Raw genomic sequence first — 20,795 nt, 5'->3', positions numbered from 1 at the left:
TTGTGAAGGAGCTCAGAGATCTGGGAAGAGCCCAACCAGCACAGGGAATGCACTGGCAGATAAAACTGCTGGGGAACGGTGGGGAAAAGCATCCGAACAGGGGGCCTCGTTTTGTACAGGAATGGTACAAAAAATTGTCCGAAAGAGCAGGAATCCAATGGGATTTACATATTCCTTGGAGACCACATTCCAGTGGGAAGTCTGAGAGACGGTAACAAAACCTAAAAACGCAATTGAGCCCAATCTGCCCAAAGCCTCCAATGGCCACATTCCCTGGGATTGCTGAGGAATTCAGCCGAGCTCCAAGCAGAAGGTGAGCCCCTATGGAATCCTTTCTGGGAGACCCTATCCAGCTGGGACTCTTCCTGGAGAAGGCCATGGGATATGGGTTATCCCAGGTCCAGAGAATATGTCATTTCCTTGTGAAAAACACTTGGATCACTGCATCACTTATTGTTTTAGGCTCACCAGTCACCCGGGCTATCCAAGTCCGTCCTCCCCAGCAGGGAGAGCGGGAGCGCGTCCGGACATGGAGAATTTCTGGGAGAGCCCGGGAGAAGGAAGAAGGCTCCAGCTTCACAGATCTGTGTCATAACCCATCCTGTCGGCCGCTCCTGTTTAAACCTGGTGGATTGGGCCTCTTGGATTCAACCTGAGCAGCGCTAATTGCTGGGAATGAAGCAGCCTTTGGTACTTCTTTTCCACAAAACCTCTCCATCCCGCCCTTCAATCCTGTTGCAAACAGGGGAAAAACCTGAAACTCTGATTTTTTCCCCCTCACTCCTTTTCACTTTGCCTCCTCTTTTCTTGCAGGCTTTGGGCTATCCAGGCTTGGATGTGGATTAGGCAGAGCACCCTGTAAGCTCAGCTCCAGGTGGGATTGCAGCGGTGTTGGAAGCACCAGGGATTCTCCCAAGGTTTGGTGTGAGGAGCTGCATCTTGGGAGGGGCTGGGATTTTGTGCACTTCTGGGGTTTTTTTTTTCCTGTTTGCCTTTTGGGCCGGCTCAGAGAAAAAGCTGAAAACCGAAGAAGCTGAGGGGGGTTCCCAAATTCCTTTCCAGCCCTTCAGAGGAGGCACAAAGCCACGTGCAGCTGAGGAAAGGGATGTGAGGAGAATGGCAATAATGGAGCCTCGGGACTCTGCACTTCCTTCTTTTCACGTGTTTGGAGGTGCAGGAAATGCCAAACCCCACAGGAATTCTGTGTCTGTAACATTGGGTGCAACCTCTTGAAACCCAAGTGCTGAGAGTGGGGTTTTCCCAAGGGTAAATCCCGATGTGACATGGCAAAGCTTCAGTGAGGATTTCCAGGCTTGACTGCACAGCTTTTGGGAAAGCTCAGGAGCCAAACAATATCAGATTTCTATGGGATTTGGATCAAACGTGGCGTTTAAATGTGGGACAGCTCAGCTCCCCGGGTGAGAAAGTGCTTGGAGTAGCCAAGCTGAGCCATTTTTGAGAATTCCAAGGATTGTGTCCTTACGCTCCTTAATACAGCGTTTAAATAATTGATACAGAATGGAGACAGTATCAGGGGGATTTGTTAGCCTGGCAGGGATGTTTTTTCACCTGGCAGTGTGTTGGAATAGTCAAGACTCCTTATGTCAGAATTAATTGGTCTTCCTTCTTTTCCTTTCTTTCCTTTCTAGATTGTGGCTGAGTGGGAAGAATGTTTGGGGTAAAGAAACGAAATGCCCGAGGGAAGCTTCGTGTTCCTGTGGGGCTGCTTTAGGTACGTGCAGGTTCTGAGCTGCACCGCGACTTGAGGCTCCCACAGAAGCCTTCCGAAGCTGGAAGGGCTGGGAAAGAGAAATTCCAGGAGAGGTGTGGGAAGCGCTTTCTGCCAGGTCTGGGCAGTGTTTAGCCAGCTTTAGTTAAGTTCCTTTTGCACAGGTTTCGTGTTGCTTTGATGGTGAAGTCACCAAACCCTGAAGTTTGCTAAATTACCCCTGAAAAGCTTTAATGAACCAATGCTGAGGGAACTGGGGATTGGATATCTGGGATCTTATGGCCCTTTGAGGCCATGTTGGGTTTACGCCCTGATTTTGGTGCCAAGGGAAACTCCCAAGTTAAGAATAATCCAAATATGAAGCACTTCTCACAAAACTCAGCTTTGCAAACCTTTATTTGGGCTAAAAAATAAGAGATGGGAATGCCCCTGGCAGAAAAGCAGCTGTGAGGCCCAGCAGGCTTCAAATGCCTGTCAGCTTGAGCTCCAGGAGAAATGGCTGCTGGCTCCAGGCATCCTGGGCTTCCCAGGCAGGTTTTGTACTGGATTGCAAGGCAGTTTTCCTGCCTCTGGGGGGTGGCACCTGCATCCCACTGGAAAGGGAAAAATGTGGAGAGAGCGCCAAGCGGGAAGGCGGTTGCTGATGTGTGTCCTTGGATTGCAGTTCCTCCCGGTGGGTCTGTGCTGCTGGAAGTACAAAGGAGATCAGTCCTGGAGTACGTGTGGGTTCGCCGGTGGGGCTTGGGAGAGACGCTGGACGTGAAATTCCAGGGATGTTCCCCTTGCTGGAGTGAGAAGCAGTGGAAGCAGTTTGCTGTCTGCTTCTTCATCCCCTTCACCTCGGTCCCCTGGGGCTCCAGGTAATCCCCTCTCACCTTTGCTTTTCCAAGGGTCTCTAAATGAGGGCTTGAGCTTTGGTGTTGCTCCCTTTTACAGGGAAGATCTGTTCCAGGAAAGGTCTCCTGGTCTGGACTGATGGCGTTGCAGGAAGAGCAGGAAACCCCACAGCTCCTGTGGCTCCCTCATCTGATTTGGCTGCAGGCCGCAAGGCTCATTCCCAAGTGTCATCCCCTGGCTCCGTGACTCGGTGAGGTTGTGTTCCCCCAAAGGCCAGGGGCCGCTTTGTGTTGCAGTTCACGAAAGTCCAGCTCGGTGGTGCTGGGTTTGGTTTTTGTGTGCCATGAAGGCACTAAAACTTCCCCTCCTTCACTGGCACAGCCCTGGAGTGGGAGCAGATTCCCCTTATCCCGGAGTTATCCCGCTCCTGCCCTGGATCCCTGTGGTGCCGTGTGTTCTCCAAGCTCACAGCACTGCTGGCTCTAAACAAGAAAAACAATCCCTGTTCCTTCTCTTCTCCGTCCTTGATGTTCCCAGGCCCTGCATCTCCCTGGCTATTCCCTGTGTGAGTCTTCATCTGCATCCGACCTTATCCTGATCAAATAAGGGCCTGAGACGTGTTTAGCAGCAAATGCATTCTTGTAAAGAAAGCCAAGTGCAAAGTGCATCCAGATGCAGGGAAGTCTTTAGAAAAGCACTCCGGACGTGCAAATGAGGGATGTGTCTTCCTGCATCTCCTGTTGTTTTTCTCTGTCAGGTTTTGGAGGGGTTTCTCTCTGTGATTTCCTGCGATCCAGGTGCGTCCCTTCCTTTGTCCAAATCCAGTGCCAGAGGATTGAACAGCTGATGAAGGGGGTCTGGGATGAAGACGGTTCTGCTAAAATGAGGGAAACAATGCTGGAAGAGAAATGAGCATCTTTTTAATGCTTGGAATAGAAGTGCTGGAGAAGGGCACTTTTTATTTGATATGGTGTCATTCTCCTTTTTTTTCTATGGATAATACTCTGCGGTGAGCAATCAGAGCAGAAATATGAAATGCAGGAGTCTTGCATTCCACAGTGGGATTAACTTCGCTTTTCTGCTCTCTTTCAGGACAGGAGCAACCACTGAACTCGTCCTATCTTTGGCACCAAGAGCTTTGGATGTTGGAGCAGCCAAAGCCAGCTTGGGCCCCCCTTGTCCTGCCCGTGGTGTGGATGAGTGACAGGCTCCTCTTCTCCTCTGTGCTGGGATGAACTGCCTAGGGAATGCTATTTCTGACAGCCCGGTCCTAGCCATGGCTGCTGGAAAAAGGCACAGGTGAAGAGGCAACCTGCCAGAGTTCCTTGGGGATGATGGAATTGTGGTGTTTGGCTGTGCCCGGAGGGGCAGGTTGGGCATTATTTGTGTGTCTGAGGACTGGTTTGGGTGTTGGGGAGCCCAGGGAGCTGAGCTCTCAGTGCATTCCCAGCTCTCCCAGGGGTGGGAGCTGGTGCAGGGCTGGGTGACAGCCTCTGGTTGGGCTCGGGGCAGGCACTGGCCCCGGCACAGACACGGGGTGGTTTGGGGACGCTTGGGGAGCAATGGGAGGAAAATGAGGGATGGTGCTGGGCAGAGCGATCAGCCTGTGCTCGTGTCAGTGCAGCTGTGCAGGGCACTGGGATCTGGGTAAAACTCCAGCTCTCCTGGTGTTCAGGGATGCAAGGTCTGAGGGACTGGATTTACCTGGGGCTTTCCAGGCCAGCAGGAACAAGAGGAAATGTGGTGCCAGGGCTGCGTCCCATTAGGTTGCATTTCCCTCTTTCCCATTTCCATTTCCTCCTCCGTGCAGGTGTCCCCTACAGCCCATGAGCACGGGGCCGGTGACAACTCCCTGTCTGTAGAGGGATTCCTTATGGAACAAGGGCATATGATACCCCTGGAAAGATTGGACAACCCAGGGTTGCTGAGGAAAAGCCCCTGAACAGGCCCCTGACTGCAGGCAGCCCTGAGAGTCCTTGGCAAGGTATACAGCTGCCCAGTTCCCCCTCTGATTAGAGGCCATCTAGAGGGACTGGGCGTGAATCTTTGCAAAAGTAGATATAAGTTGGCATAGTTGAACACTAAGGGGAGAAGGATGCTTAATCGTATCGGGGTACGTGTCGTTTATGCGGCCAGCCCTCCGGACTCGGTCCCTAACACCTGTCCTCCTCCTGTCCCCCCGTGCCCCTTTTGTTGGACAAGTCTCAAATGGCAGCGCACATTCCCAAAGACTGTCTGCTTCCTTAAATCCACGGACCAGCTAGTGTTGTCACTCAACAGCTGAAATGAGCTTTCAGAGCCTAGAAACTAGCAGGAGTGACAAACAAAGGGATTTGAATCTGGAAATAGGTGAGTTCCACCCACGTGCTGCTGCTGATGCAGAGACTGGGGCTCAGGGCGTCTGCGCAGCCCTTCCCTTTGGCACTGATCCTGCACTAGAATGTTGTGTTGTTGCCAAACCGGGCCTCAAACCAGGAGAAGGTAAGGCCTGACCGTTTGCCCCTGAACCTGGCACACCCACAGTGTGTTATCTGGAGAGTGTGCCTCAGCTGGTGTCACTTGAGTTTCACCAGAGTTGCAAGTTGGCTCCTGCTCTGGGCAATTCTGAGCGACCATCGCATCAGTTCTGCACTAAACACCGTTTAGCCAGACCCAGAGATTTGGCCACACAGTGACTTCTGAACAGAAAATCCAGATGCAGGAAAAGTGCTTGGACCATGGACGGGCCTGGGTCTTTGTGGGTCACTGTCAATCCCGGCCCTTACAGTCTCTCCTCATCTTTCTTGTAGGTTCCCTTCAGGCACAGGAGCCCTTGCTCACTGGTGTTTTTGACTATTCTCTGTCAAGGAAATGAGTTGAATTTCCTTGTCAAATCTAGTAGGCTTTTATACTCGGGCTTCTCTGCTGTGGGATTCATACTCAGAGACTGGTGTTTGTGTCTGGACACTTCCAGAAGGTGGATGTTATCCCTGGATGTATAAAGAAAACGCCTATCCATCATCTCTTAGGCAATGAGACTGTGCAGGTGACTGGCATGGCAGCCTTTCCACCAGTTCACCGGTTGAGCTGGTGCCAAGGTGAGCCCAGTCTCTAAATTTCCCTTGCATGCCTCAAGGCGTGCATCGTAAGATTCGTGCTTGTTGGAAGGACAGGATTGAGCCGGTCTCCCGTGCAGTGAGTGTCAGGCGACGTTCTCTTTGCTGCACATTGGTGACTCCAGGGGGTTCTGGAGTAATACAGACATGCTGGCTAGAGAAGGCACAAAAGAGTGCTTTCCTTTCAAACACGGGAACTGGTGAAAAAGTGTGGTTTGTCTCTCACTGCCTGCGTTCCTTTCAACCCAGGGAGGCCGTATGGAGCCGATGACTTCCTGCCTGTGTTGACACGTGTGCTAGCCCAGTGTGATGAGCTGGAGACTGAAATCGAATACATGACAGAGCTGCTGGATCCATCCTTGCTGTGTAGAGAAGGTAATGGATTTTTTTATTTTTACTAGAACTGCCTGAAGGACCAGCGAGGGGACGTTCTTCCTCACAGCACAGTTGCTGTTCCCCTTGTTTGAATAAGAATGCTGTTAAGGGGAGACCTAATGACAGGGATGTTGATAGTGTAGCAGGAGAATGTCCTCATCATTTGCACTGCTGGGTAGCTCGCAGAGCACAGGCCCAGCGGCCTAAAAATGTGCTGCTGTGCATTGCTTTAGGAGCAAATAGGTTGTAGTAGTTCTGATGTTACACCCTTCTTACAGATAACAGAAGTTTCCCAAGAACTCTCCTGGAACAGGGGAAGAAGAGAAAGCACACAGACTTTCAACGCAATACTCTAAAACCAGCAAGAGATTTAGTCTTGTCTATCAAATGTCAAAAATCACACCCATAATTATGGAATGCTAATGATATAATAATTATGCATAATTGTAATTACAGTTTAAAAGATACTTCAAAAAACACCCCTGACAGTTTACCTGCAATTGGCATCAAATATCTATTATCCATAGGAAGGAAAGCCTGGTGCCCCAGTGTATCAGGTACAGAGGATGAGCTGTCCAGGGAATGAGCAGCAAATGCTTTCTGCACCTGCCCTCACCCTGGGACCAGCAACAACCCCAGGTAATGCAGCGTTTGGTGCTCGAGGCACGAGCTCTGGCGTGCCCCAGGTCAGAGAGAGTCCAGCTGCGTTACTTCTGCCTGTCGCAGAAGCAACTTCGGGATCAGGAAGAGAGCTGCTTGTTGGGCAAGCTAGCTGGCTTCTCGGCAGAGGGAACACAGCAGGAGCCGACGGGCTCGGCTCACGTTAGCTCGGAGACAAAGGAAAAGAGAGGCTGTTCAGGTCTGGCTTCTAACAGGTTTAATGCGATGGGATGATGATGAGGTCGGTCGGAGGGAAGGGATCGGATCGCTCCTTGGACCCTTGTCCTCAGTTTTATAGGGAATTTGAAAACCCCGGTGAAAGGGGAAAACAAGCAATGAGTTACAAGCCAGGGGGAGGATACAATTCAACAAGAACCACTGGGGTAAACCGAGAGGCGGGAGGTATAACAGAACCAGTGAACGACCGAGTAACCGAGAATTTTCCCGATCCGGGGGAGGTGGCTTGGACCCGGGCACAGCCCAGGGGGTGCAGCTTAGGCTTCTGAGCCGCCCCCTGAATCTGACTCTTCGGGGGACTCGATCCAGGGGAGGGGCTGGGATTGATTGGCACGCTGCCCCAGCCCTGCAGTGGGCTGGGTCACCCCAACACCCGGGTGTGAGCTGTGACGGTGAGGAGAGGGCAGCTCCTGCCGGGGGCTGTTTTAGGATGGGTTTCCTCAGCTCCCTTTTGCGTGGCGCTGCTGGAGGAGAGGGGCTCGTGGTGGGCTCCTGGGGGGTCTCTCACAGAAGGATGGTGGGAGCATCTCCCAGCGTCTTGGGGGAGCACTTGGATGTGGAGCATTGCTTAAAGGAGGTGCCAAGGGACGAACCTTTGTGCCAGGCAGCAGCAGGTGAGCCACGGTGTGGATTTGCAAGGGGGGGGGTGGGTGTCTTTCTCCTTTTGCCTTTTGATTTCATCTTGCCACACCTTCCCCAAGTGCCCCCAGAAAAAAGAGGGGTTACGAGGACAGAAGGAGTTTAAATTGAGGGAAGAAGCCCCATTGTCCCTGCTTTTTAAGGGTTTTAATTGAGGTAAAAATCGCCCTTTTCCCATCATTTGAGAGATTTGAGGAAAGCCCCTCTCTTTCTGATATTTCAGGGGATTAAATTGAAGGGGAGAACCCCTTTATTTGCCATTGTATTTGCTTAAATTGAGGTAAACACCCCCCGTTGCCTCAGTTCCAGGGGTTAAATTGAAAGAAACTCCAGCTTTTCCAGCATTTGAAGGGTTTAGATGGGGGCGTGCCGCTGCATTTGAGGGCGCTTCTGGCTGTGCCCTGGCACCGAATGTCTTGCGTGGGAGCACTCCCGGCCCCTGGGGAATTTCTGAGGAGGAATGGCAATTTGGGGGCTGGGCTGCCGACAGGGACCGACGGAGCCGCGCCGGTCCGAGCCGTGCGGAGCCGAGGCGAGCGCAGGCGGGAGGCGAGGCACGGAGCCGCGCCGCTCCCGGCCGTCCCGCCCGCTCCGTGCCGTCCGTGCGCGGGGCTCGGGCGCCGCCGGGTGCCCCTCGGCCCGGTGCCTCGCTTTTGTCCGGTGAGGGAATGCTTAGACATTCAAGGTTGTTGGAGAAATCCAAACTGTGGCACCGAAGCAACAGCGGACGCGTTTCTCCAGAGAGCTGCGGCAGCGGTTCCATCTCTGGCCTCTGGTTGCAGACTCAGCGCTGCGCTCGCTGCTGTCAGACGGGGGCAGTGGAGGAGTGGTTTGTGAGGCTTCAGTGAGAAATTTTCTTAGTTTCAGTGCAAAGCTGAGCTCGCCCAGAGGAAAGGGTGTCGCTTTGTACAGTTTAGGACAGGGGGACTGGAAGACCAGTCACTAAGTCTTGAAATAACAGGATCTGTATCAGCACGCCTGCGTTTCGTGGTAATCACTTGTAACTGGTAGATGGTTCAGAGGTTCAAGACAGCTTATCTGCTGTGTTGAACGGCGTGTTTTGTTATCTTTTGATGTGTAGGATGGTGCTAGGTTTGGATGGCTTTATCTAAGTTTCAGCTGGCACTGGGAGCGCTGTATAGAAGTATTTTACACACCTTTTTGGTCAATGGTTAGTCTTTTCTTTGTGCTGCAAAAATAAGGTTTCTAGTATGGCTTAACTTATAATGCAATCATTTACCAAATTGATGTCGGTGCTGTGGATTACTTTTTATCTTTCTGATTTTTGTCAGCGAATCCATTTTGTTGTTACAATAGGCTTGTAAGGTCTGGGGTTTTTGTGTCAGGTAGAACTGGACTTGTATGGATCAGAATCGAGACAACCATTGAAGCTTTTTCTTGCTGAAACTTCTCTTTTTCATTCACTTGCCACTCTAACACTTTCAGCGATACAATCATCATGTGGCACCAGCCCAGATAACCATACAAAATTAGTCATACAGTGTTTGTCTTTCTTTTTACTACCAGTGCTTGTAATTCTTCGGCTGGTACACTTCCTAGTCTTTCTTTTATCACTTGTGCTCTTGTTTCAACATTTCGAGCTATTGCCCTGTATTTCTATAACTGCAGGAGTATTCATTATAACCAATTTTGCTGTAGGGTGCGATATCACTGGGGTTGGCTTTGCCTTTGGTATTTAAATTTCGTCTTTGCGAGCAGGCAGAGCTTGGGGGGTTGAGGGACAAAGGGAACTGGTTTAATCTCTCCCTCAGGCAGGAGGAGTTTCTGTGGTCTATCTCTTTCTTTAGCAGTGTTAATGTGTATCTCCTGAAGTGGTTCTCTTGATTGCCACACGTACACACAGAGGTAATTCACATATAGGAACAGAGTTTTCAAAAGGGAAGTTAAAGCATCTGAGCGAACTCTGTGGCTATCGCAGGAAAATCCAGGAACATTTCTTTTTGGTGGGGAGTAGGTAGAGCATCTGCTTTTGTAGTTACAGTTTGATTCACTGGTTATCAGTTTTCAGGAGTTTCACCTTCGAGAGGGATTTTGGTGTTTTGCTGAAGGCAGCCACTCCTACAAACTGCCCTTTATTTATGTGTAAATGCATTTGGGACGGTTGTAGCGACAGGGTTTTGTGTTAGGATTCGGTTTTGAGAATCAATTTTTAAACACTGGCTTCTGCTTGCCTCTTTGATTAGTCAAACAGAAGAGTTGTAAGTAGAATGCGTTCTAAATATAGTGCTTCTTAATGATATCTCAACAGATTTTAGCCGTGTAAGAGATAACACTTTTTATTAGAGTTAGTTTCACCAATTCTAATTTTATTTTTCTAAAACTTCAGTTTAGTTTTTGGCTTTTGTAGGAGTACAAGGGGCAATCAGAAGCTGTTGAAATGCAGGAATGTGGGGAAGCTGGCTCATGGGTCATCTAGCCCTTAGGATGTGTGGCCTTTGCTTGCTGTAAAGGAGTGTTAGGTTGATGGGTTGGTTGATTTTAGTTTTTTTGTGAGGTGTTTGAATTGCTGCTTTCCCCCCCTACCACTCGGAAAGCAGGTTTTGGCACTTGGAAACTCAAAATAGTTGTTACCTGTTTGTATTTCATATTTATGTAATCACAAAAAGCAAGGAAAGAGTCAATGTGACTGGTTCCCACTATTGCAATGTGAAGGTTTTTGAAAGGCTGGTGTATTTATGTTCTATTTCTCCACTCCAAGCTTGGCTTTTTCCCTCCTTTTCCAGTGTCTGCTGCATTGGGTGTCCCAAGGAAGGCTGGATTCCTCAGCAGCAGTCTTAGGAATTGGTGCTAATTCTGCTTTTTCTGAAGGTGTATCCAAGTATGCTACCAAAATGGCTGTTTTCTCCGCTGAAAAGCTTTCCCTCTATGACATCAGTGCATGCACGTGTTTTAATCATGTAGCCAGATGTGCTAAGAATTGTACTTTCAACGCAAACACCTGCAGTAGGTTTCTGTTTGGTTTGTGTCTGTGAGAGGTGGGATTTGTGCTGGAGAGGTGCTCTTGAGTACAAAGGACGGAGTAAATCCGCTCCCTGGATGTGCAGTGAAGGACTGACTTGCAGGGAAGGGGAGCATTTATAAACCGCATCAATATTTCCCTGAAATTCTGGGTACTTGGAGTTGGCTTGGGCCTGTCAGGGTGAGCCATAAGCAACCCGAGCAAGCCCCTGAACCCTCAATGGATGTTTGAAACACTTCCACAGAAAGCCAAAGCAGTAACGATTCCAGAGGAGAAGTTATAGGTGATTGCTTATGATCGGTGGGGAATTTCCTTGGGAATTACTAACCTTGGACATACAGCATTTTGGAGGTGGAATTTCAGTTTCAGCCACAGGTACCTGGATGAGAAGGAGAGTTCTTTGCCAGAGGAAGGGGAGTGTTCTTTTGCTAGTTAGTGCTATTAGTGAAGTGATCAGAACAAAAGAATGACTTCTTTTGGGATAGGCTTATTTATTATATGGATGATAAGCAAGTAAGAAGAATGAACTACATGGATAAGAAGCAGTAACAGAAATCAAGGTAGAAAGGCAATGCATCAAATCATTATTATGTGTTACAGTAGCGATTAGGAAGGGATACAAGAGCAGTTACCCTAAAACGTTCCTGTCATCCTGGTCTGAACTTCAGCTGGGGAGTCCCATTGCAGAGAAAGAGCAGAGAACCCCTCCTGGTAACCCTTATGGGAATGATCCAGACTTGCTCCAAGTTGGTCTCACTTTGATATTGTTTCTTGTACAAGGGTATGTGATCACATGTTTTGCTTTTCTTTTTTGTGACCTGGGGCTCTGTCACACCCGTCCACTGGCCAGGAGTCCAGGTACATTGAGCGCGCAGCTCCTGTTTTCCTAAAATTGCAAATCTGGGTTTGAAAAGACATATGTCTTTGGAAGTTAACATAGGGTTCAACTTGAGTTGATGTAGTGATTGACTTAGGTTCAGCTTAAAAAAGGCCCTACCGACATTTTATTGTATCTAATCCCTGCTTTCCCCTGCGTTTTAGTTCTTGCCTCTCTGTTTCACAGGTCTGTACATCGTAGAACACTTACCTATGTGCTGTCTGGGTTTGAGCTGCCCTGCCCCGGCACGTAGGGTCACGGTTAAGTAGAAGAGTTACAAAACTTAGTGGTTCATCTCTTTTCTATGGGTTTTTGGGTAGAAGACTTATGGGCCCGGTGTGGGAATAACTCCTAGCCCTCGGCGGCTCGTTGGCTGCCTCACGTTGTCTCGCAGGTCCCCGAGGCCGCCTCGGATCTCTGCGGTCACCGACGCTACCGATTTTCCCAGAGCGCCCCGTTCGGCGTCGAGGAGCGGCATCCAGAAGCTGCGTCGAAGCATCTTCATGGCTGGAATGTTTTGAGTCAGGGCTGCAGTCAGGGTGTAAGCTGAAGGCTGTGTGACTGTGTGTGTGTGTGACTGTCTGTGTCTGTCTGCCTGCGAGAAGAGTGCGTGTGTGGAATGCTTCTAACCTTGTGGGTGTGAGTTTTGCCTTTCAGGCTTTTCAGCTACTTTTTAAACTTAGAGTAAAAACCACCCAGCTCTGCTGTCTGGGGTTTTTTTCCCTCCCAGCTGGTTTTTTTATCTGGGCCCCGGCCGCTCTGTGAGGTGACGTTCATCGCCAGGGGTTGGGTGCTGACCGTGCCGGGGCTGGGCATTTGTCAGGCGCGATGATTTTGGGGCTCCCGGGAACCGCCTTCCCATGGGGTGCTCTCGAGACGAGAGCGAGGGTGGGTTTGTGTGGAAGCTGAAGGAGGTGGGTGGTGGATGAGTGTTTTGTTCTCTGTCTGCTGCTGTTGTTTTGGGTTTCCTGGACCAATAAGATGTCATACATTTTCCAGAAAGAGAACAATTGTTAGGTTGTACTGCGATGGGGTTGGCTTGTGTTGCTCTGGATTTGTGTTTGCTGCTGCACTTGCACGTATTGCTCTGGATGTCACTTGGACTTTGACCAGTGTGCAGATGGATTGGATTTGTACTTGTGCTTGTGCACATTGTTGTTTCCACTTGCTTTGCTGAAGTGTAACTAAAAAACCCTCATTCAATAAAGTTGAAGAAACCCTAAAAAACCCCCCTCCCCCCTTTGGTTGCTCTCTTCCTTTGGTGTGCTTTAGTAAGTTTTTTGCCGTATTTCTTGCTTTGCTGCTCTGCTTTGCTTTACTTTTTAGTCTATTCCTCACTTGACTTTTTCCAACTCTTTCTCTTTTTCTCACTGTTTAACTCTTTCTGGATGTCTCTGTCACTCTAGTTCTCAGTTGCTCTTTTTCTCTTCAACACTACTTCTCTTTTAAACTCCATTTCTTTTTCTCTCAAACCCGATTCTTCTCTTTCTCTATTCCTTTTTCTCTCTATTTTTCTTCCTTTCTTTCTCTCTGACTTGCTTTCTGCCTTGCTTTCTTTCTGCCTTTCCCTTTCTCTGACTTTCTCTCTTTCTCTCTCTGACTTTCTCTCTTTCTCTGACTTTGACTTTCGAACTACCTTTCTCACCTTCCCTCCTTTGTTCATTTTTACCTTTCTACCTTAGTTTGTTTCTGTAGCAGCTTGGAAAAAAACAGAGACCATTCTTTCTTCAGGCACAATCTGCCCCAGGCTTTGTGTTGCTCTTTTGGGCAAGTTTGAAGAGAGTTTTGGGAATGGGCACAGGGCAAGACCAAACAGATCCATGCCCACACACTTGTCAGGGCAGACTTTCTGCCCCTTTTAGGCCACTGCCTCAAACATGAAAGCTCCCAGCTTTCTGGGAGGTGAAGGAAAAGCATTCCCACCTGCTGCTTCTAGCTGGAGTCATGGCCTGGTCTGCATCTTTCCCAAGAGAGCAGAAGGCCCTTCTCGAAGTGAAGATCAATGGAACAAGTTGCTCTTCTCCACAGGGCTCTCCTTAAGGCTGGAATGGCTGCTGCCAGCCTCTGCACTTTCTGCCTCTCCAACTTTCTACCTTTGTTCATTTCTACCTTTTTGACTTTCTACCTTTGTTTGTTTCTAACTTTCTAGATTTGTCCCTTTCTGCCTCTGTTTGCTTCTAACTTTGAAACTTTCTGCCTTTGTTTTTCTCCCCATTTTTACCTTTCTGCCTTTGTTGGTTTCTAACACTCTACATTTCTAACTTTGTGCCTTTCTAAATGTATTTTTTGCTTTCTAACTTTTACCTTTCTAACCTTGTTTCTAACCTTCTTAGAGTGGAGGCTCCTCTGGCCTCAGGCCCAGAGGGAAGCCAAAGCCTTAGGTTTGAATTGAAACCTTTGGACAAGCTGGCATCCGTGAAGCCACAGCAAAGTGCAATAGAACTACGGATTTTTAACTTTTAGTAGAAATAGATGCCAAGTGCCTTAGTCATGAAAAAGCTGTAGCAGAGATCTTCAGCACAGCTCTTGCTGCAGCAGTGTTACCTTTTCACAGAATTCTTTACTTTAGACAAAATCTAGATTGAGTGGCACTGTTGCCATTTTTTAGATGGAGTGTTCACATAAACACTAAGAGCTGATAGAAACTGTAGATGCAAATCTGTGTAACACAGATGTAACACTTGTGTGAGGCTTACGACTGTTAGAATTAGACCAGGGTGGGTTAAGAAAAAGAAAACTAGAATCGTGTGTGAATCTTACTGGTCAATTAACAAATATAATCCACACTTCTGTAAGCAAAAAATATAGGGTATGGAGCATATAGAAGCAGCTGGTTTTGCCTGCTGCTGCTGCTTGGCTTTATCATGTAACCCCATTCAAAGTCTGCCTTCAAGACAGCTGTGAGACTGTGAAATCAAGAACTTAGCAGAACAGCAGCCTCCTCTGCTCTTTCACCCTGGTCTGAGAAGGAAGGGTACCCTGTCAAAAGCTCAACACTCGCCTTTCTGACTTTGTCTCTAAATGTCTACCTAACTTTGGTTCTAATTTTTTTTTGTTTCTACCTTTGTTTTTAACTTTCAACCTTTCTACCTTTAGAAATTTGTTCGTTTCTTGTATTGTACCTCTTTGTTTGTTTCTAAATTTCTGCCGTTGTAACTTTTTTCCTAACTTTTTACTGTTTAAATTTCATTTGTTTTTAACTTTTTACCATTCCTCCCAGGGAGGGATGTGTGCAGAATACCAAAACCTGCTAAGGTCTTCATTTTGACATCTATAGACAAAGGCGATGGATTTAGATGTAGATTCATTTTGAAATAAGCCAGCCCTCTCGGTCTACTCTGTTGCATATAGGAATATAAGAAGCTGGGACTAGAGATGAGCAAGTTTTGAGCATAACGAGGCGGCGTTTTTCTGTAGGAAGGGAAGAAGCGAGTGCCTGGCGCCAGGAGCCGAGAGGCTCGGGCTGCAGGAGCTGCAGAGCGCCCTGAGCCGGCTTTTGCCTCTGCTCTGTCCGTGCCCCGCAGCGCGGCCCGGCCCCGGGCTGAGCTGGGCGGCGCTGCTGCCGCCTGGTGGCGAGAGCGCGGCACTGCCGGCCCCGGCACGGCGCCCCGGCGCTGCTGCCGCCCGGGGCCGGGGGAGCCGAGAGGGCGGCGGCCTCGGTGGCTGCCGAGCGTGGCAAGGGCAAGGAGCGAGCGGGGCCGCGTCTGGCAGCGGAGGGGAGGGGCGAAGGACGGTTCGGAGCGCCAAGGGACACGGGCGTGCATGAGCGGGGCCAGAGCGCTGCAAAGGAGCGGGCGCCGTGCGGGGCGGTGACCGCGACGAATGACAGCGCGGGGGGCGGCCCGGCGGGGCCGGTTTTGCCGGGCAGCAGAGGCGCGGTCGCAGCGCGAGCCGGGGCGGGGAGCACCGGGCGAGCACGGTGGGAATAGAGCCGCCCGCGTGCCGCTCTCAAGGGGGCGGCTCGGAAAGGAAGGCGCAGTTCGGCGCTTTCGGGACGGCGTAAGTGGCGTTTTTATTCGAACCTGCCAGGACCTTGCAGAGGGTGGATGACACTTCCGCCACACTCAAGATGGCGGACGCACTAGGCCCCTAAGAGAGGTGTCCCTGCCGATGCCTGCCGCCGGTCGCGGGACCGTCGCCCGCCTCCGGCGCCGGTGACCCCACCACCCGTGTCCTCGCACCGGGGACCACCGCGGAAAATCGCGCGGAAAGCGCGGGGCCGGCGTCGGAGTCCGGGCTGGATTCAGGCAGCTGAATAGACAGAAGCCCTTGTGAGGGGCGGGGGCCTTGTGCGTACCACACTAAAGATGGCGGCTCGACCGGAAGTGGCTTCTGCCAGCACCCAAGATGGCGGCGAAACCGGAAGTTAGATCATCGCCACACTAAAGATGGCGGTCGTTTACGCTGTTTTCTGACCTTCTCAAGATGGTGGCAGGGAAGGCCCCCTCTAGCTGCGTCTATTCGGCTGCCTGAACGCGACGCCGACACCAACGCCAGCCCAGCGCTTGCACGCAATTTTCTGAGGCGTTTCCCGCTATGCGGACACCGACTGTGGGGTCAGTGGCGCCTGGGGTAGGCGGGAGCATTCAGGCAGCCGAATAGACGGAGCGGGGTCCTCCACCGCCGCCATCTTGAGAAGGTCGCATCGCCACATTGGTGTGGTCCCGGTAATTTCCGCCCTTCTTCGCCCGACGCGGCAATGGCGGGGAGTCCGGGGAGCAGCGCTGCCGGGCCGGGGGCACCGGGGCGGGTGCTGCGGGCTCGGAGGTGAGCGGGGAACGGGGACAGTCCCGAGCGGACGGTGGGGGCCGCGGGGGATCGGTATTCCGGCCCAGGGATGGGTGTCCCGGGACAGGGGTGGGGGTCCCGGCCCAGGGATGGGTTGCTGGACTATCTAATAAGATTATATAACGATCATACAAGGAGAACTATGTAAAAAATCCTCCCTTGTTACCCTTCTCCCAGCCCCGCTGTGTTTTCAGGATCCTGGGGGCAGAGTTTGTGTCTGGACAAGGCTCTCGGGCACAGGGTGGGATTCTTGGGGTGCAGGACCAGGATGTGGACTCGATGCTCCCTGCGGGTCCCTTCCAGCCCAGGGAATGCTGCGATCCTGTGCCTCTGGGGGTGAAAGAAAGGGGATCGGTGGGGTTTTTGCCCGCTGTGTTCACGGCCCCGCCGGCTCCGGGCGGGTTAAAGGCGCAGCTGCCCCGAGACAGCGGGACCGGCCGGGGCTGCTCGCTCCCGGTGCTGCCGCCTTGTGGGGAGAGCCCGGCACTGCAGCCCGGAACGGCGCTGGACACGGGATCGGCGTGGAACAGCAGCCCAGGGAATGCTGAGGCGTCCCAGGGAATGCTGAGGTATCCCAGGGAATGCTGAGGCACACCAGGGAATGCTGAGGCGTCCCAGGGAATGCTGAGGTGTCCCAGAGAGGGCTGAGGCGTCCCCTGCCCGGGGCACTCGGCAGCAAATCCCTGATGTTGAGCGGAAAAAGGAAGGTTCTGGGTTAGTGGGAGGAGGTTTCTGGAATGGAGTTGGGACAGGTGCTGATCCACGCAAGGAATCACGGGGTGGTTTGGCTTGGAAGAGCCACCAAGATCATTTACGCTCTGTTTGTTGTCCGATTCCGCAGCAAAGAACATCCAGAACTGGCACCTCACCCTCACGGACAGCAGGAATGTCTTGCATAGCTGTTGTTTTGGAATGGGAAGGGCCGTTGGGAGCTCTGGCAGGAGCAGGTAAGAACAGAAATGGGATCATTCCGGCTGCTGCTGGAGGTGGTTTTCTGCTTTCAGGCTGTTCTTCTGACTGATCCTTTCACAGCACTGTTCTAGGGCACATTTGAGGGTAATTCCAGGAATTTCAAACCAGATGAAAACTGGTGGGGAAAAAATGTGAACCTGATCCATTTCTGGTAATTCCAAGCTTCTCCCACAACACCGTTCCAGGGGAAAGCTGATGAAAGGGTGAAGATGCAGAGGAGCAAGTGCTGTAAACCCCCCTGGCACTCAGACAGAGCAGACCTTGCCGTACTCCCAGCAGATCTCTTGGAGAAAGTGTGGGATGGCAAGGTTTTCCAGGAAAGCAAAAGGAGGGCAGAGATGAGGGAATAGGCTTCCAGTTATTCCTTTAGCTGAAAGCCTGGGGGAATTGAGAGGGGCCACAAGAACTGTTTGTGTAGGAAAATGGGAGTTTGGGGGCTGAATCGGAGTTTCTCTCTGGGGCATTTTTGAGGGAAAAGCTGAGGTGCTGTTTAAGGGAGGGAATGCACATTTTTGGGGTGGAAAAGGTTTAATCAATATTGTAGAGGAAGTAAAATGTTGGGGGTAAAAGTGGATGCAATCTGGAGGGGACAGAATGAATATTTTGAAGGCAAAATGGGGAACTCGGTAGTGGACAGAGGGGGAACATTTTGGAGGCAACACTTGACAAACTCTCTGGGGTGGAGAACGAAGACATTGAGGGAAAAATGAGGTGGTGAGCAGTGGGCACGTAGGGAAGGTTGTGGGGGTAAATCTTGAGAAAAGCCCCGTGGTATTCAAGAAATTCTTGGAATCAGGACGGAGGAATTCAGCGGTGGAAAACCAGGGGAATTTTGCGGGGGTAAAACTTTAAAAGATCTAAGAGTTGAGAGTGAGTGTTTTTAGGTGAAAAGGATGTCTTGTTGAAGTTGGGCATCTGGATTGCGGCATTTATGGATCAGAGGGTGTGTTTCCAGAAAGTAGAAGATAAAGAAGACTCCCAAAGCCTCGGTAGCTGTGTTAAGAAATCCCTGCCAGGGAAGAAAGGTACCTAAACCTCCTAGGAGTAGGGACTAATTAGCATGGGAAGGGAAAAACCCAGCCCAGTGGGAGAGAGCAGGCCGGGTAAGGGAAGAGAAGGATGCCCTTAAGAAGAAGCAGGGAAGGGGAATTTCTCGGTTTGCTCAAATGTATCAAAAAGTTTGGAATCTGGGTCTGTGTGGAGGCCGGGATTTTCTCGGCCACATCCAGAGCCCAGCACTAGGAATAAAGTAATTCCAGGCTTTACAACGCCAAAAATGCAGTACCAGAGAGTTCTGTTGTCCCGAGGACTTGGGGGATAGTTGGCAAAAATTTCTGGGGGCCCAGGCTGGACCGAGCTTTTCACACTCCCCGGATTCACGGGATCGGGGATTCCAGCGTGCCCTGCACGGGTGTTTCAGGGAAGTCCCAAATCCGTGTGAGCACGAAGCAGAATCCCCTGGGAGCTGAAGGCAACGGGATATTTCTTGGGAATTTTGAAGGATTAGGTGAGTCCTCAGTGATAGGTTGGAATGAACGCAAATTGTCCGGGAGTTGCTGGTTTAGGGATGGCCAGGTCTGGATTTGGATTTGTGGGCACCGAGCGTTCCTTGTGTCAGCTTTAGGTCTGGGTTGGTGGGAATTGTCGGAGAAAAGAGAAGGGAATTGCAATGCAGAGCTCCATTCCTGGACAAAGGATCAGGATGGGAGAGGAAAGGCTGTGGAGCTGCTGGGAGCTCCTGGAGACCAAAAGGATCTGAGGTCCGGAGGCAAAAGCTGTGGAAGAAAGGCTGAAAAGGGTGCGGGGTGGGGCGGGAGGGGGAGGAGGGCACCGCGGGGGGTGGGGGGAAAGAGGGAAAGGCTCCCTGCTCCGGGAATCCAGCAGGGGCCAGGAGAGGATCATTTTCCATCCACTGCTCTCAGTGGAATCCTAATAAGGAAGGTCGAAGGAAAGTGATTCGTTTGTTTGTTCTTAGGTTTGGAATGAAAGGTGCTCTTCCAGAGGGGAATATTCACCTGTTAAAATTCTGTTGGATCCAGGAAAAGAGGGAGGCAGCAGCTGGGGAATGAACGGGTGGATTTTTGGCGGATACAGGCAAAGGCATGGGCAGGGGCACTTAGGTAAAATACACTTCATGGGCAGCACCAGGAAAAGCCTCAACTGCCCTTTTTTTCCAAGCTCTGACATTCCAGAGGAGTAAGCAGCGGTCAGCACATCGCTCTCTAGAATTCCTTGGATGGCCAGTGCTTTGTTGGGAAGAGGTGACATTTGGAAAGGAACAAATCCGGGGATATAATTCCTGATAGTGAGGCCCAGGTTTTGATACCCTTCCAGCACCCGAACGCAACCGAGGGAATCCTGGAGGAGGAGGTGGAAAACGCTGTCGCTCCGTTGGTGGAATTCCTGGGAAATGGAAAGCAGCAGAAGCAGCAAGAACAGAGTTGGAAGCAGGCTCCAGCCGGGTAAGGCAGCCACCAAATCCTTTGGAATTAGAAGTGGGCAGGGGTGGGAAGAATTAATTCTTCAATTTGTAGCCCATGGATTCCTGAGCAGGATCCTGGCAGGGAAGACTGCAGGGATCGGCCTGGGGACTGTTCCCGGCTGGGGGCAGCGAGGCTTGGAATTGGCTGGAGGGAAGAAAGGGGGATCCTTTGAGCACAAGGATCAGCTGTGAAATGTGGAGATGGCATCAGACAATTCCTCGGGAGGGTTCGGTTCCTGGGCCAAATGGACCTCCTGCCTTGTGAAGGAGCTCAGAGATCTGGGAATCTCCCTGGCTATTCCCTGTGTGAGTCTTCATCTCCATCCCGCCTTATCCTGATCAAATAAGGGCCTGAGATGTGTTTAGCAGCAAATGCATTCCTGTAAAGAAAGCCAAGAGCAAAGAGCATCCAGATGCAGAGAAGTCTTTAGAAAAGCATTCCAGACGTGCAAATGAGGGATATGTCTTCCTGCATCTCCCGTTGTTTTTCTCTGTCAGGTTTTGGAGGGGTTTCTCTCCGTGATTTCCCGCAGTCCAGGTGCGTCCCTTCTTTTGTCCAAATCCAGTGCCAGAGGATTGAACAGCTGACGAGGGGGGTCTGGGATGAAAAGGGTTCTCCTAAAATGAGGGAAACAATGCTGGAAGAGAAATGAGCATCCTTTTAATGCCTGGAATAAAAATGCTGGAATGCTGAGGCGTCCCAGGGAAGGCTGAGGCGTCCCCTGCCCGGGGCACTCGGCAGCAAATCCCTGATGTTGAGCGGAAAAAGGAAAGTTCTGGGTTAGTGGGAGGAGGTTTCTGGAATGGAGTTGGGACAGGTGCTGATCCACGCAAGGAATCACGGGGTGGTTTGGCTTGGAAGAGCCACCAAGATCATTTACGCTCTGTTTGTTGTCCGATTCCGCAGCAAAGAACATCCAGAACTGGCACCTCACCCTCACGGACAGCAGGAATGTCTTGCATAGCTGTTGTTTTGGAATGGGAAGGGCCGTTGGGAGCTCTGGCAGGAGCAGGTAAGAAGAGAAATGGGATCATTCCGGCTGCTGCTGGAGGTGGTTTTCTGCTTTCAGGCTGTTCTTCTGACTGATCCTTTCACAGCACTGTTCTAGGGCACATTTGAGGGT

General features: G+C 50.9%; 1 long non-coding RNA gene across 1 annotated transcript; it reads left to right on the top strand.

Annotated features, from left to right (window-relative positions):
- Nucleotides 1-837: 837 nt before the first annotated feature.
- Nucleotides 838-2,519, top strand: LOC138107095 (uncharacterized). Its single transcript, XR_011149222.1, has 3 exons — nt 838-917; nt 1,650-1,732; nt 2,394-2,519. It is a non-coding gene; the product is annotated as an uncharacterized lncRNA (long non-coding RNA).
- The last annotated feature ends 18,276 nt before the right edge of the window (nt 2,520-20,795 follow it).

Source organism: Aphelocoma coerulescens, chromosome 3 (genome assembly GCF_041296385.1).
Source record: "Aphelocoma coerulescens isolate FSJ_1873_10779 chromosome 3, UR_Acoe_1.0, whole genome shotgun sequence".
In the NCBI taxonomy this organism is placed as follows: domain Eukaryota; kingdom Metazoa; phylum Chordata; class Aves; order Passeriformes; family Corvidae; genus Aphelocoma; species Aphelocoma coerulescens.
This window is presented reverse-complemented; position numbering and strand designations above follow the sequence as displayed.